We start from the raw sequence: 17,778 nt of genomic DNA on the forward strand, positions 1-17,778 counted from the left end.
GGGGAAGGGAGTCCACAGAAAGGCCACAGCCATTCTCTCTGCTCCTTGCCCCTTCACGTCTAACCGGTGTAGAGGTGCAGAGGTGGGTGGGCTGAATTTGGAAAATGGGCCAGTGAGTAGCCTGGAAATCCAGTCAGTGCAATGTAACACTTGGAGCTGGGACTCTGGGGTCTGACTCCCTCGGCTGTGACCCTAGGTAAGTTACTTAATCGCTTCATGCCTCAGTTTCCCCAACTGAAGAGTACGGATGATAACCTTGCTTCTGATTACTGTGATGTCCAAATGAGCTAACTAATACACGTGAAGTTATTCATGTGTGTATCGGGCCCACAGTGAGCTCTATCTATATGTTATCGCCATCCTCAATTAGCTGTCTTTTTCAGACCCCTCAGTGGCTTTGGGCAAGGACATGTATCACCTGGGGGTGGCCAGCCAGGTGTGGCAGCCAAGGTACTGCTAATGGGATCCTATGCATAGGAGTCTCCGTAGGGTGGGTAGCTAGCCTCAGGGGGCATCCAGAGCAGCACTGCCCTCCAAAACCCCAGACTGACAAATGGTCACCAGAGGTACAAGCACAAAAGGACTTCCAATAGCCACAGCTCTAGAGTGAGTCTTCTCAGGAGCTGAGAATCCAGAGCCAGCATGCTGGGTACTACCCACCAAGGAACACACAGTCCTTAATCATGATGGCAACATCCTATCACAGTCCCTTACACTAGAGAAGAAGAGAACAGCCCAAATGTCATTCACTGACCTTCTGCAAGCCAACACTCCTGCCCTGGAAAGCTCCACCATCCAACGACTTGCTCCACCATATGGCCTCAGCACTCCTGACAGGCCGTTCTCATTTGTCAATGAGTAAAACCCGCAGTTCCTCCAATGAGTCTCCCCAGGTTGGCTAAGGCTATGAGCTTCCCTGGGCAAGGCCTCAGAGGAGGGTATGCAATGCTCCTTCCCACCTAGGCACCCCTACCCCAGCATTCCTGCACTGCCCTGAGTGCACTTTCCCACCTTATCCAACTGGCAAGATCCTATTTATTCTTCAGAGTCCCCTTCAGATGGCCCAACCTCTTCAGACGAAGCTAACAGCAACCCACCCCATGTTCCCAAAGCTCTTTGCAACAAATAACCAAAGCCTGCATCCTAATGTATGACAGTAGCCAGTTTATGTCTCCATTCTCATGAGACAGCACCTTGTCCCTCATGAACCACACCACCCCCATGCCCAGCATAGCATGGGCACTGGGCACCTCAGTACTCAAGGAAGTCCATGAGAAGGCAGCCTTTAAACCCCACCTGTGAAGTCCTCCACCAGGCCTCCTGAGGGTGCCGACCTTGCACCTCTTCTCTCGCTGGGCAGGAAGGACAGAACACACACATATGCCCTGCAGCAGTAAAAGGCTAGACACCTACCCCCTTCCCAACAAGGCCTTCCTAGAGCTCTGCCCACCTAAACTTTTAAAACCAGAAGTCCCCTTCCCACTTTCCTTCTAGCTCCAAAACCAGAAACAGTCACTGATGACTTCCAGTGGCCTCTCAGGGCCCTGGTTCAAGGTCTGGGTCAAGATGGCACAGACCAGGGGTGCCTGGATGGCTCAGTCCTTTGAGCGTCTGCCTTCGGTTCAGGTCATGGGATTGAGCCCCGCATCATCGAGTCCCACATTAGGCTCCCTGCTCAGTGGGGAGCCTGCTTCTCCTTCTCCCTCTGTCGCTCCCCCTGGTTGTGCTTGCACACATGCAGTCATGTGCTCTCTGTCAAATAAATAAATAAAATCTTAAAAAAAAAAAAAAAAAGATGGCATAGACTAAGGCCCAGGACAGCCTTCCCCAACTCAGAGCCTGCCACTCGCCCCAGATGGGTGGAGATGGAATGTGGACAAACCACATCCTTCAGCAGCTCCCCCCCCCCCCTTCTATAGAAAGAGACCAGCTGAGATGCCATCAAGTGAGGCTTGGGCAGCCAGATAAGATTTGCAGGAAAGGCAGGCAGGCTTGGCAGTGGAATTAGGTAGTTGCCTGAAAAGTTGGGTGCACTCTGTGCTGGGTTTCACATCTTGCTCCTCAACCCTTTCCAGACCAATCCAATCCCAAAAGGCCTTACTTGTGTTCCTCGAGCTCATCCTCACTGTCACCACCACTGTCCCTCCTCGACCCCAGAAAAACCCCTGCCAGACCAGGCACTTGGTAGCTGAGGGCTTTAGGGCTCTCCCAGGGTCCCCTGGGGTTACAAAGTCATTCAACAAACTAACTTCTACCACCAGCCAGTACATGCATGTAATTTCTAACAATTCTAAGACAGGCTCTTTGGCCACACTGAGGCAGGGGTAAAACAGGAGAAAGGGCCCGAGACCAGAGCCCAAGGTCTGCGTCTGGATTTAGGTTCCAGATCTGGTGATGAACAAACAGATGTGTGACCTGAACCTGATCGTTCCCGTCGGGTTTCTCATCTCGGAGGTTGGACCTGGCAGCCGCAAATCGCACTGCGAACCGCCCACCCACCCGGGGTGGGGGGATGTCTTAAGTCCTCACCCACCAGCCCCTCCACCACACCCCGGCCGAGGCCCCACAAGCCGCTGGCCAAACCCGAAGACTCGCTCAGAGAGGGGACAATAAAGCCTTCTCTAGCCTACCCAAGGGGTGGGCCGCTCCAGCCACTGGAGAGAATCCGGGAGTCGCGCGCCGGCCCGCTCCCGCTTCCCGGGGTCCCCATGTGTCCTTCCTCCGAGGTGGGGAGCCCTTCCGGCGTTTTGTGGGCCGCGCGGACCGAAGGAGGGGACCAGGCGGATGGGGGGGGCAGGGTGAAAGGCTGCCTCGACGTCGGGCGCCGAGGGCCGGCAGGCTCCTAGAGTGGGGTCGCGGGCTGCCGGCCACGGGGGCCCACGGGGCGCTCCGGGCCGGGTGGCACCTGGCAGCAGCGCCTCCCCGCCCGCCGTCCGGCCCCACAGGCACAGGCGGTCCGGGGCTGTGTTTGGGACGGTGGGGCCGGCAGCGAGAGCTGAGCCAGCCCCGCGACGGGCAGACAGGGGCTTCTGAACTTGCAGCTCAGCGGAGACGGCCGCGCGGGCAGCGGGGGGCTACTCACCGACCCAGCGGCCGTGGAAGCAAGCCGAGAGACCCGCAGCGAGGGGAGCTGGGGGCCGAGGGCCGGGGGCCGTGAGCCGGGCTAGGCGGACTGGAGGCAAAGTCCCCGAAGCGCGCGGAGTACGCAGCCGCCGCGCTCGCACTTCCTTTATTTCCCGCCCGCCGCGGCCGGCCCCGCCCCCGGCCCGTCCCTCGCCGGCGCCTACCGGGAAACTCCCCGCTCAGCAGAGCAGGCTGCTCTTGGGGGTGGGCCCCAGGCCCCGCCCCCAGGAGCAGCCTAGCCGCCGCGACACCCCCACCCCCACCTGCCGGAGCAGCCGAGGATACAGCGGACTTCCACCCACAAACCGTGGTCCCTATCAAGGTGGCCATCTGGGGAGGTTGGTCGCCTATTCCGGCGACGCAGGGAATTGTTGCAAATGTTCCTTGCTTGGAAGGGCTTTCAGAATCCTCACGAGCTGTTCTTGGAACAGCCTGGGGGTGGTGATTCCCAGGAATAATCTCCCGAAGCCATTCCCCAGTGCCTGTGCCCAGAGAGCCCCGCAACTGCACAGTCAGAGGAGAAACACGTGACTCCAACAAAAGAGAAACAATCAGGAAAACAACTTTACGGAAATCAAGAGAAAACAAATAGGACCATGGAAGTTGCTACACCTGAACAGAGTAGTATAAACTGAATTTTATTTTTTAAGATTTAATTATTTGAGAGAGAGAAAAATCATGTGAGAGAGAAAGAAAAAGCACCGGGAGGGGGAGGGGGAGAGGGAGAAGCAGGTTCTCAACTGAGCAGGGAGCCCCATATGGAGCTCAAACCCAGGACCCTGGGATAACAACCTGAACTGAAGGCAGGTGCTTAACCGATTGAGCCACCCACGCGTCCCTAGAAACTGAATTTTAAAGAAGGAAAAGATTAGAAGGAAATACAACCAAAAATCATCACAAAGTTACACTAAAATAATAAAAATCACAGTGGTTTGGGGGGTTTTTTTGTTTGTTTTTTTACTTTTCACTTTTTTGTATTTTCCAATTTTTCTAGAAGGAAGGTGGCATTAATTTTACAATGACTAAAAACGATTATAATGAAAATCACATCATGGAATGGTTTGTTAAATTTAAGCAACAGTATCTGTATTTCAAGTTTATTTCTTTATCAGAGCTGCATCTCCAAGTGATAGAGTGTAAACAGCAAATAATATTTTGCAAAGGGGTTTTCTGGGAGGTTTCTGGCAGCCAAAGCAAGATAGGTCAATTTCACAATTCTACAAAGGAAGGATGAAGCCTACCAATTCCCATTTCAAGAATGTCCAACCTTGGGCGCCTGGGTGGCTCAGTGGGTTAAGCCTCTGCCTTCGGCTCAGGTCATGATCTCAGGGTCCTGGGATCGAGGCCCACAGCGGGCTCTCTGCTCAGCGGGGAGCCTGCTTCCCCCTCTCTCTCTGCCTGCCTCTCTGACTACTTGAAATCTCTCTCTGTCAAATAAATAAATAAAATATTAAAAAAAAAAAAAAAGAATGTCCAACCTTAACTTGCACCTAACTGTAAATGAAATTTCTAGGTCTTGTGTGAGGCTTAACCAGGCTCTGAGGAGGTGTCAAAGTAGACAATCTAGAAATTTTGAGCAAGAATGGGTTCACTCCAATAAACATATTTCCTCCAATGAAGACCTCTTTGAAGAGGGCACAGGATGCCTGAGATCAGAGTACAAATGACATGAGGCAGATACAGTGCCTGCTGGGGTCAGAAGGGGCAGAGGCTGTGTGCTGCGCCCAGGACAGACACTCTTTTTTTTAATTTTTATTTATTTGACAGAGAGAGACCACAAGCAGGCAGAGAGAGAGAGAGAAAGAGAGAGAGAGCGGAGGAAGCAGGCTCCCTGCCAAGCAGAGAGCCCAATGCGAAACTCGATCCCATGACCCTGAGATCATGACCTGAGCCGAAGGCAGAGGATTAACCCACTGAGCCATCCAGGCGCCCAGGACAGACACTCTTCATTAAGGCAGCAGAGGCAGGCCAACCCAAGCTATAAGTCACTTCTGGCACCAATACATTTCTAGGGCTGTAAATGTGTTCCTGGTACTGTATGTGAACCAACCAGGCTAGATCATGCTCCCCAAGGAGCAGTTCCCAGGCTCAAATGTCTTCTTGAGGTGCTCAAACAACTCCTAGAGTTGTTTAACTTCTAACTGATGCAAATAACTAGTAATCCTTCCCATCTCAACACTACTCAACTCTCTTAATTGCTCAGCACTTCTAAAAGCTAAACTTTGAATAATGAATGATACACTTCTCTGTCTCCCTCAACAGACTCTAAACATGATTTCATTTTTTCCAGGCCCCCAGTCACCTTCCCAAGCATATGCTGTGAGACCCCCATCTGACTCTGGGCAGCACTCCTGTGTTCCCTCTCCAGAAGATGCTCAACTCCTCACTGATCCATGCATCCCCAAATATGGTGGTCATAGCAGTGCTGCTATGAACATTCTTCTTCATATCTTTTTGTGTACATATTTTTCACTTCTCTTGAGTATAATACTCAGGGGCAGCACTGCTGGGTCACAGGGTGAGGACTGTTCAACTTTACTACCAACAGCCAGTTTTTTGAAGTGGCTGTACCATGTTGCACTTCCACCAGCAGCCTGTGAACATCCCACAGCTCCACGAACCCCTGTGGCTCACCCCTGCACCACCAGCCCTCTGGTCCATGCCGCCCTCTCCCCCTGTCACTACAATAGCCTCCTAATAGGGCCTCCCTATATTCATCCTCCTCTTATAAAAGGTCACATGGTGTCACTCTGCTCTTTAAAGTCCCCAGTGGTTTCCCAAAGCCTTTTCAACAGCCTACAAAGTCCTGTATGACCTGCACCCTCTTTAAGCTCAAATCCTACCACTGCCCCCTTATTATTCTGCCTCAGCCTCAATGGCCTCTGTGTTTTCCCTGGATCTGGCTTCCTTTCCTCCACAACGCCTATCACGACCTGAAATATTCTATAATTCTTCATTTGTGTTGGACTGTCTCCCCTCACTGGGAAATAATCTCCACAAGGAGGACAGGGACTTGTTTTATTCATGCTCTTGTCTTGGTCCCTAAAACAGTGCTTGGCACTTATGGGTCCTCAATAATGGGATAACTATGTCGACAAGAAAAACCTCAGGTGGTGTTAGGTGTTGTGCAGAGGACTACACAGGGCGAGGGCAGGTGAGCGATGGGTGGCTCATGAGCTAGGTCCTCTGATGCCTGAGTGTCAAAAAAAGGGGTGCAGATGTGACAGGAGGAGGCACAGCACTGTGCACACGGGAAGCATCTACAGCAGGCGTGCCACCGTGGGAAGGAGCCCCACGTAGCTGGTGCACAGCAGGGACAGGGTGACAGCAGGGAGACTTGGGGGCAGGCTGGGTGAGGAGTTGGGGGTCTTACCCTAAACACTGTGGGGGTCACTGACTTTGTCCTGCAGGGGGAATCTATGCCAATCGGCCCCCAAATTCTTTGTGTCTCCTTTTTAGCTTCTGCAATCAGGCTAGCTTCTCTCTATTCCAATCCCCCAGTTCTAATTTGCTGCTTCTGTTATGCTTTGGGCTTTAAAATCTGTCAGCATTGGGGCACCCAGGTGGCTCAGTCATTCGATGTCTGCCTTCGGCTCTGGTTATGATCCCAAGTTCCTGGGATCGAGCACCCCCTGCCCGGCAGGAAGCCTGCTTCACCCTCTCCCACTCCCCCTGCTTGTGTTCCCTCTCTCGCTGTGTCTCTCTCTGTCAAATAAATAAAGTCTTTTTTAAAAAAATAAAGTCTGTCAGCATTGTTTGGTAATTAAGAGAATATGATGCTTCCCACAAAGACAAGTCTATAGGGTCAGAAAACATAGCAGTGGCTGCCAGACACTGGAAGGGGAGGGACTCTAAGGGAAGACAGGAATGATGGAATATTTCTATGTCCTCATTGTGGTCGTTGTTACATGACTGTATACTTTTGTCAAAATTCATAGAATTCCAGGGGCGCCTGGGTGGCTCAGTGGGTTAAGCCTCTGCCTTCAGCTCGGGTTGTGATCTTGGGGTCCTGGGATCGAACCCCGCATGGGACTCTCTGCTCAGCTGGGAGCCTGCTTCCTCCTGTCTCTCTGCCTGCCTCTCTGCCTACTTGTGATCTCTCTCTCTGTGTCAAATAAACAAATAAAATCTTTAAAAAAAATTCATAGAATTCCACACTAACAGATGAATTTTACCATATCAAAAAATGATACCTTAGTTAAAATATGAAACTGTAAATTCACAAATAAATAAGAGAGAATGATGCTCTCCCTGTTTTTGCCTTTCCTTCCCCCTCTCTTTGCCCATCCCCCTGCTTGTGCTCTCTCCCTCACTCTGGAATAAATAAATAAAACTTAAAACAAACAAACAAACCACACACAACACCCAGTGAGGTTCTGACTGAAAGGGTGTAGGAAGCTAAGCAGTCTGACTTCAGTTTCGTTTTCCCTGAGGTTTCTCACTGTTGCTTCCTGCTGCTGGGCCCCTCCTCCTATGAACCCCCAACCCCCTTCCTAAGTTCCCTGTATTGCACAGGAAGAAGATGACATTTTCAAAGACATCTTGAAGGAATGCTGTTTGAAAATGGTTATTTCTGAAACCCATTGTTATGGGCTGAATTGTGTCCTCAAATTCTCATGTTGAAGCTCTAACCTCCTAGTCCCTCACAGTGTGAGTGCTTTTGGAGACAGGCTCTTTAAAATGGTAGTTAGGGTTAAACGAGGCCAGTGGTATAGGCCTTAATCCAGTATAACTGATACCCTTATGGAAAGAAATTAGACAGGGACACCCACAGAGGGGGGACCATATGGAGACACAGAGAGACGGCAGCCATCTACAAACCGAGGAGAGAGGGCTCAGAAGAACAAACCCAGCCAATACCTTGATCTTAGACTTCCGGCCTCCAGAATCGGGAGAAAGCTGGTTTCTGTTAAGTCCCCAGGTCTGCAGAACCTTGTTATGGCAGCCCCAGCAAACTCACACACCCACTTCCAGCTATGAGTCACTTGTACCCAATCAGAAGGATCTGGGTTTCTTTCCCTTTCACTGCCTTTGCTCCTTACCAGGTGATCTTCCTCTTCTGGTCCTGGGGAGTTCTTACACCTGTCTTACTGATGAGGGAGCAGAAGGTAAGCTGAGGACAAAGCCCAAGCTGACACCCCACAACCCTCCCCCACCCCCACTGGCAGGTGGGACAGGTGTGATTCCTCAGGCACCTCTGGCTGGCCTAAAGCGAAGGGAAGGGCAAACAAATGGTTAACTAATAGAGATCACAGTCCTGCAGGACGGAGTCTCCCTCAGTTTATAAATGTCTTCGTTATTTACAAGGAAAAAGCATTCTTATCAATAACCTAACTTCCAGAATTAAATGTAGATAAAATTAAATGTCCTTATAACCTGCAGCCCGCTGACAAATACTTGAGGCAGGCAGAGTATAAAGTTCCTCCAGGAAGCCGCCAACCATCTTAATGTAATGCCTCACTAGAGAGAAAAACAAGGCCTCTGGTATCTTCTATCCTCCATATCCTCTTTAGCGTGAAAGTTCTTTTGAAAACCTCCCTTTTTCCTTACCCCTACATTCAAAACTACATCATTATCCTGCTCCAAGGTCAAGGGCAAAGCTTACCCTTTTTTAGAAAAATCCAACTCTTTCCCTCCTTCTCAGGCCCGGTTGCCTTTATACCCTCCTCACAGGCTGTTTCTGACAGACTGAGGTAACAGCCACCTAGGGCAGAGCACTGCTGGGCCCTGAACTCCTGCTATGACCTGACCTACCCAGGCTCTGGCCCTGGCCCAAGTCACACATCTAGGTCCAGACTCACAGGAAAATTGAGGCCTGGACCTCTCCAGCTTCAGACACCTGCAGGAGCCTGTGTGCAGCCACAACACTGAGAGGGAAGGCCTCAGTGACAGCTTCTTTTAGAGCCCCCTTCACACTCTTTCATGTTCAAAGCTGAGTTTGGAAAATAGAGGTTACTGGTTATCTGACATCCTGATGCCTGAGGTATTGTTGTGTGAAGCCAACTCGGGGCTGAAAATTGCTTTGGGGAAGATGAACCAAATAACATCTGCTCCATCTCATGTGGAAATGGAAAGGAAGACAAACTATTCTCCCTATGGCACTACTTGGAAAGTCCTGTTGGCTTCCCCTCCCCCAGCCCGGGCGCGCCCCCTCCCCCAGCTCTGATTAATGCTAAAATTCTGATCTCCAGTGGGGCCTGACTGTCTCTGTAGCAAGTGACTCTTGATCTTGGGGTCATGAGTTCAAGCCCCAAGTTCCCTCCTTGGGTGTAGAGATTATTTAAACAAACAAACAAACAAAGCAGATCTCCAGATGATGAAATACCAACTATGTAAGCTTGAAAGACAAATACCATATGCTCTCACTCACGTGTGGAATTTAAGAAAGAAAACAGAAGAGCATAGGGGAAAGGAAGGAAAAATAAAATAAGACAGAGAGGGAGATAAACCATAAGAGACTCTTAACTCTAGAAAACAAATGGAGGGCTGCTGGAGGGGAGGGGAGTGGCGGACGGGGTAACTGGGTGGTTGGGCATGAAGGACGGCATGTGATGGAAGGAGCACTGGATGTCATATGCAACTGATGAGTCAGTACATTCTACCTCTGAAACTAATAACACAGTACGTGTTAATGACATTGAATTTAAATTTTAAAAAAACATTTATTTATAAAGGATATTTTTTATGCTTCTTTTTAAAAAAAAACTCTAATGCACTGCCTTGGATGAATCATGCTGCCTCATTCTTAGCCCATGGTCATCATCAGTCCCCTCTCCTGTGTTGTTCCTCATTTATTTCTTCTCTCTTTTTTTGCCTTTCCCATCTCTTTCACCTGCCTTTCAGAGGCAGCTTTTATTATAAATGTATTATATTATCATCTATTTGTATAAAGTCTCATAAAAGAGAGTATACTATTATTCTGTACCATTTACAGTAGTTTTCATTTTATTTTGTTCCTCACTCAGCACTGTATTTGCAGGATTCTCTGTGTTGCTATGTGTATTACTTCCAAGCGCCACGGAGTACTCCTGGGAGTGTCCCTCACATTTTGCCCATCTGCTCCCCCATGTATAAAAACTCCAGATTGCTCCCAACTTGCTGTCGTAACGAATAACACTCCAGTGAACATCCTCCCATATGGTCCCCTGAGACAGCTACCCGGGAACAGAGTTACTGCTCATAGGGTAGGTGTAGGGGTAAATTGACCAAGTACTAGCGGTCATTCTCCCCAGTGTTTGCTCTTCTCTACATTCCCACCAGGAGGGCCCATTGCTGCGGTTTCCCTCCATCCTCACCAACACTTAGCATGATCTAGGTTGCTAACTTTGCCAATCTAATAGATATAAAATAATACCTCATTGTTACCTTGTTTTTGCATTTCCATGAGAAATGATGAGTTTGAGCATCCTTGCTCGGGATAGAATTATCAATCTGCCTCCTCTACTGAGCAGACACTGAAATGGGGCAGCAAGAAGGTTTTCTGGGGAGATCATGTCTGTGAGGATAAGAGGAAGAAGCAGGATTGAGCAGAGGCAGGTCTGAGCTGTGTAGAAGGAAACAGGAGAGGAAGGAGAACAAAACGGATCATGAAACAGATCGGAGAGAGTTGCGGCCATGCCAGTAGCTACCATCCAGAGCAAAGGATGCCTGTTAGAGGAGAAATGGATAGAACCCCCTGTCCCACCAAACTCACTCCCGCTTAGGAAGCTCCTGGCCTCCGTGGCAGCATCTGAAGGCCATGCAGCTGGAGATTGTGAGCTAACAGCTGTCCCCACAGCTGAGTAGCAGCGAGTTCTAGGGTGAGGACTTCTCCATGACAGCCACAGTGTGCAGGAGACCTTAAGAGCTTAAGATTGCAAAGGTGTATTTCATGCTCAGTCTGACAGGGGTCAGGTGGCTCTCCTTGGAGACTCTCCTCAGAGGTGATTCTGGGAGCCAAGCAGCTTTCTAGCGAGGTCTGTGCTTTACTGTGTAGATGCAGAAGCCCAGTGTGCAGAGCTCACTGCTAGTAGACTCAGAGCGGAGGTCACACGGCCTTCCCACTCACATCCCCTGTGGGAGTGCCTGTCATGATCTCAACAGAGCTACAGAGGCCGAAGCCAGTAAGCATAGTTGTGGTCCCAGAAAGAGGAGAGGTGATGGGGGCATGGGATCAGACACCACTGTCTCTGCCACACTCCTTGGTCATTTACCTGGTTAGCCCCTTAGCCCATGTAGCCATTGTAGTTCCTGTCCTCTTCTTATTAGTTTGCAGGAGTTCCTCAGATATTCTAGACCTTTATTGGTTTTATTATTTTTATTTTTTTAAAAAGATTTTATTTATTTGAGGGACACCTGTGTGGCTCAGTTGGTTGGACATCTGCCTTCGGGTCAGACATCTCTCCCTGCTTGTGCTCTCTCTCTCTCTCTCTCCCTGTTAAATAAATAAATAAAACCTTTTAAAAAATTGTTTTTTAAACAATTTTTAAAAAACAATTTTTTAAAAGATTTTATTTATTTGAGACAGAGAGAGCACAAGCGGGGGAGCAGCAGGCAGAGATAGAGGGAGAAGGCTCCCTGCAGAGCAGAGAGCCCGACGTGGGGCTTGATCCCAGGACTCTGGGATCAAAGACAGATGCCCAACTGACTGAGCAACCCAGGGGCCCCCAGACCTTTATTGGTCTTTGACATTATAAATATCTTCTTCCAATTTGTTCTTGGCCTGTTAGCTTTGTCTATAGTATCCTGCATTAACCACACTTCGCAAATTCATCCATTTGTTCCCTTATAATCTGTGCTCTTGAAGTATAATTTAAGAAATCCTTTTCTCCACAGGTCACAAAGACAGTCTCCTATATTTTTTCTATTTTATAAATTTGTAGTTTTGTCTTTTACATTTTGAGAATGTAAAAACATGGGATAAAATACCTAGGAATAAATTTAACCAAGGAGGTAGAAGATTGATACATTGGAAACTACAGAACATTGAAGAAGGCACAAATAAATGGAAAGATAGTCTATGGTCATGGATTAGAAAAATTAGTATTGTAAAAATGGCCATACTACCCAAAAGCAATCTACAAATTCAATGCAATCTCTATCAAAATTCCAATGGCATTTTTCATAGAAATAGAAAAAAAAAATCCTAAAATCTGTATGGAACTACAAAAGACAGATTAGCCAAAGCAATCTTGAGAAAGAAGACCAAAGCTGGAGGCATCATGTGTAATGATTTCAAAGTATATTACGAAGCTACAGTAATCAAAACAGTGTGGTATTTGTATAAATACAGATACATACATCACTGGAACAGAATACTGAGCCCAAAAATAAATACACACATACATGATCAATTAATTTTCAACAAAGGAGCTAAGAATACTCAATGTGGAAAAGATAATTAAAAAGTGTGGGGAATAAGAGCGCCTGGGTGGTTCAGTCAGTTGAGCGTCTGCCTTTAGTTCAGGTAGTGATCTCAGGGTCCTGGCTTCGAGTCCCACATCAGGATCCCTGCTCAGTGGGGAGTCTGCTTCTCCCTCTGCCACCCCCCTGCCCGCTCATGTTCTCTCTCTCTCTGTCTCAATAAATAAATAAATAAAATCTTTAAAAAAAAAGTGTAGGGAATAAAAAATATAGGGAAAACTGGATTTCTACGTACAAGAGAATTAAAATGGACCCCTCTCTTACCCCATGCACAAAAATCAACTCAAAATGGATTAAAGACTTGAAGGTAAGACTTGAAACCATAAAATTATTGGGAGAAAACATAGAGAATAAACTGCACATTGATCCTGGCAATGACTTTTTGTGTCTGACAACAAAAACAAAGGCAACAAAAGCAAAAAATATGCAAGTGGGACTACATCAAACTGAAAAGCTTCTGCGCAGCAAAGGAAGTCATCAACAAAATGAAAAGGCAACCTACAGAATGAGAGAAAATATTTGCAAATCATATGATTTTGGGTTAATATCCAAATATATAAAGAATCCATAAAACTCAATAGCAAAACAAACAAATAAACAAAAACAAACCTATAAAGAATACATTTTTTTAAAGGATTTTATTTTTATTTATTTGTCAGAGAGAGAGAGAGGAGAGAGAGCGAGCGCGCACAGGCAGGCAGAGGGGCAGGCAGAGGCAGAGGGAGAAGCATGTTCCCTGCCCAGCAAGGAGCCCAATGTGGGACTGGATCCTAGGACACTGGGATCAGACCTGAGCCGAAGGCAGCCGCTTAACTGACTGAGCCACCCAGGCGTCCCAAAGAATACAATTTAAAAACAGGCAGGGGAAGTTATTAGCCATTTTTCCAAAGAAGTTATGCAAATGGCCAAGAGATAGACTAAAAGGTGCTCGACATTGCCGATCATCAGGGAAATGCAAATAAAAACTACGGTGAAATATCACCTCCCACCTGTTACAATGGCTATCATAAGAAAAACAAGGGATAAATGTTGTTGAGAACATGGAAGAAGGGAACCCTCGAGCACTGTTGGTGGGAATATGGAACAGTATGGAGGTTCCTTGAAAAAATTAAAAATAGAGCTATCATATGATCCAGCAATCCCAATTCTGGGTATTTTTTTTGAAGGAAATGAAATCACTATCACAGATATCTGCACCCCGGGGTTCACTGCAGCATCATATGCGATAGCCAGGACATGAAAACTCTGAAGCGTCCATCGACAGATGAATGGATAAAGAAAATGTCACACACACAAACACACACACACACACACATACACACACAACTATTAGCCATAAAAAAGAAGAAAATGTTACTGTTTCCAACCAGGTGGTGGGTAATAGGGAGGGCACGTACTGCATAGAGCACTGGGTGTGATGCCAAAACAATGAACACTGTTATGCTGTAAATAAAAAACAAAACAAAAAAAAGTTACTGTTTCCAACAACGTGGATGGACCTGGAGGATATTATGCTAAGTGAGATAAGTCAGACAGAGAAAGAGAAATACCATATGATCTCACAAGTGGAATCTCAAAAAACTCCAAAGCTGAACTCACAGAAACAGGGGGTCAGTGTTGGGTCACGTGGGCGAAGAATGTCAAAAGGTACAACTTCTAGTTACAAGATAAATAAGTCGGGTACAGCATGAGGACTTTAGTTAACAACATTGTATTGTATATTTGGAAGTTGCTAAGGGAATAAATCTAGTCCTCATCATAACAAAAAAATTGTAACTGGGTGCCCGGGTGGCTCAGTCACTGAAGCGTCTGCCTTCGGCTCAGGTCATGACCCTGGAGTCCTGGGACTGAGTCCAGCATTGGGCTCCCTGCTCAGTGGGGAGTCTGAATCTACCTCTGACCCTCCCCCTCTCATGCTTGCTCTGTCTTTCAAATAAATAAATAAAATCTTTTTAAAAAGTTGTAACTATGGGGGTGCCTGGGTGGCTCAGTGGGTTAAAGCCTCTCTGCCTTCGGCTCGGGTCATGATCCCAGGGTCCTGGGATGGAGCCCCGCATCCGCATCCGGGCTCTCTGCTCAGCAGGGAGCCTGCTTCCCTTCCTCTCTCTCTGCCTGCCTCTCTGCCTACTTGTGATCTCTGTCTGTCAAATAAATAAATAAAATCTTTAAAAAAAAAAAGTTGTAACTATGTGAGGTGATGGATGTTAACTAAATTTAGGGTAGTGATCATTGCCCAATATATGCATATGTGAATATATTCACATATTTCAAGTGTGAAACCGCCACAAGGTTATTTTGTGGCGTCACAGTTATATCTCAATAAAACTGTGGGAAAAAAAGAAATCCTTTCTCTATAGGTCAAAGATTCCTCCTAAATTTTTTTCTAGCTTATAAATTTGCAGTTTTATGTCTTTGATTCATCCCAATTTATATTTATATGTAGTGTTACACAGGAGACTGTTTTCATTTTCTCTATATTCTAAGTCAATTTTCTTTCCAAACACCCTTCGCAAAAAAACAATTCATGTTTCCTATTGATTTATGGGGCCTCCTTAATCACAACCCAAGTTTCCATGGTCCCTTTGAGTGCTCCTTTTGGGATGCCATCAGTCTGTTGGTCCTTCTAGCCACACTCCATGGTTTTTACTATTATGGCTTTGCATTAGGTCATACTATAGTGAAGGCAATCCCCCTATGCTTCTTCCTCAAGGTTGTTTTCACTATTCGTATGTTTTTATTCTTTTTTTTTTTTTAAGATTTTATCTATTTATTTGACAGAGAGAATAAACAGGGGGAGCAGCAGGCAGAGGGAGAGGGAGAAGCAGACTCCTCATGGAGCAGGCAGCCTTACTCGGGGCTCAATCCCAGGACCTTGGGACCATGAGCCAAGCTGAAGGCAGACACCCAACAGACTGAGCCCCCCAGGCGCCCTGTTTTTACTTATTTCTTTTTTTAAAAGATTTTATTTATTTGTTTGACATAGAGAGATCACAAGTAGTCAGAGAGGCAGGCAGAGAGAGAGGGGGAAGAAGGCTCCCTGCTGAGTAGAGAGCCCGATACGGGGCTCGATCCCAGGACCCGGAGACCATGACCTGGGCTGAAGGCAGAGGCTTAACCCACTGAGCCACCCAGGTGCCCCAATTCTTTTTTTTTTTTTTTTTTTTAAGAAGATTTTATTTATTTGAGAGAGTGTGAGCCGGTGAGAGAGAAAGAGCACACAAGCAGGGGGAGGGGCTGAGGGAGAGGGAGAAGCAGACTCCCAGCTGAGCGGGAGCCAGATTCAGGACTTGACCCCAGGACCCTGAGATCATGACCTGAGCTGAAGGCAGACACTTAACAGACTGACACTTAACAGACTGAGCCATCCAAGTGCCCTCTTTTTTGTTTTAAAGGTTTTATTTATTTATTTACTTTTTATTTTTTTATTTTTTTAAAGATTTATTTATTTAACAGACAGATCACAAGTAGGCAGAGAGGCAGGCAGACAGAAAGAGGAGGAAGCAGGCTCCCCGCTGAGCAGAGAACCCGATGTGGGGCTCGATCCCAGGACCCTGGGATCATGACCTGAGCTGAAGGCAGAGGCTTTAACCCACTGAGCCACCCAGGCGCCCCTATTTATTTATTTTTAAAAGATTTTATTTATTTATTTGACAGACAGAGATCACAAGTAGGCAGAGAGGGAGAGAGAAAGAGGCTTGAGCAGGGAGCCTGATGCGGGGCTTGATCCCAGGACCCTGAGATCATGACCTGAGCTAAAGGCAGAGGCTTAACCCACTGAGCCACCCAGGTGCCCCTTATTTTTTTGTTATTTTTTAAAGATTTATTTATTCTTTGAAAGAGAGAAAGGGTGAATGAGTCAGCAAGCTAGTGCAGGGGAGGGGCAGAGGGAGAGGAAGAGGGAGAATACTTAAGTAGATTCTCCACTGAGTGTGGGGCCAACTCGGGGCTCAATCTCACAAGCCTGAGATTCATGACCTGACCTAAAACCAAGAGTTAGCTTCTCAACCAACTGAGCCACCCAGGTGCCCCAAATATTTTATTTTTAAGCAACGTCTACACCCAATGGGGGCTCGAACTCATGACCCTAAGATCAAGAGTCGCACACTCTATACCCAGGGAGCCAGCCAGGCGCCCGTGTGTTTTTATCCTTTGTAAACATATGAAAGAGTTTCTGAGCCATCCTAGAGGATAGGTTTAGATGGGGAGAGTGCTGGAGAGAGGAAAGTGAGAAGAGGCAAAGTTGAGAGGTTGGAAAGGACCATAGCTTAGCTTAGTAATCAGCTTTGCTGGGCTGGGGACAGCAGAGATACAGGGGACAGCAGTGAACACTGCAAGACACGTGGATGCATTGAAGAGTCAGCATGTAGCCCAGACCAGAGGTGTTGGGGCATTTAGAGGGTAGAGGTGGCATGTGGACTGGAGGGATCTGGGCAGACTGCCCAAGGAGAGTCAGAGGGAGGCTGGCGAGTCTTTTGCATAGTGGTTAAGAGCTCAGCCTTTGCAGTTTGCTTTACTGTTCTTTACTAGCTCTGGGGCCCTAGCATGATACCTAATTGCTCTGAGGCTCATCAACAAAATGGGGATAATAATGCCTCTAAATACAGTGACTAGTACCGTGTTTATGCTCTCATTTTTGCTTGTCAAATGGCAAGGAAGGGGAAGAGCTATGTATTAGGCATTAAGTCAGAATGAGCAAGGCAAGGTCTCAGAAAACACAGAAATCTGGCGTGAAGTCATTGGCATTCCTGGATTTGCAAACAAGGAGGCCAGCAGCTACGCCAAGAAAGCTGAGGCCCTAGAACAAATTTCTTGATTTCCTATTTCCTAAGCATCAAAGAAAATGATAGCACATATTTCAAAGTTGCATTTTAAATATATGAAATATGAAAAAGTCTCAGGCATGGTGTCTGGCACAATCGGAAGGTCTCAGTAAATGGCTGCCATTGCCATTATTACTTGGCGTCTGTCCCTTCAGAGGCTCCGGAGCATCTCTGTGCAGGTGAAGGCTCCTGGCTGGGAGTCCGAGGCCGGGGTGCAGGGACGTGGTTCAGGGAGTAGGAGCTCTATTGCTGGGGTTTCTGAAGGGGCACGAAGAGGAAGTAAGGAGAGGAGAGGGACTGCCTGCTTGTACCCCCTTCCCCTTCCTTCCTCTGTCATCTTCCGAGCTGCCTCCACAGCCTCTCCCTCACTGGTTTGCCCTGTACACACCTGGACTTGATAATGAACTTCTTCTCCAGGTGTCTCTCATTTCCC

The 17,778-nt window shown here is 47.4% G+C and overlaps 1 protein-coding gene across 2 annotated transcripts in view; it reads right to left on the bottom strand.

The window, feature by feature from the left end:
* BID (BH3 interacting domain death agonist) overlaps nt 1–8,077 on the bottom strand; it is a 50,783-nt gene extending 42,706 nt beyond the window's left edge. The window contains exon 1 of one of the 2 annotated variants that reach the window (XM_046010982.1): nt 7,984–8,077. The gene's annotated coding sequence lies outside the window, so the exon portion shown is untranslated. Of the gene's footprint in view, nt 1–3,082; nt 3,230–7,983 lie in introns of those variants that run through there. The other variant, XM_046010981.1, reaches the window with a different exon arrangement.
* Between the last annotated feature and the right edge of the window lie 9,701 nt (nt 8,078–17,778).

This window comes from Meles meles, chromosome 7 (assembly GCF_922984935.1).
Source record: "Meles meles chromosome 7, mMelMel3.1 paternal haplotype, whole genome shotgun sequence".
In the NCBI taxonomy this organism is placed as follows: Eukaryota; Metazoa; Chordata; class Mammalia; order Carnivora; family Mustelidae; genus Meles; species Meles meles.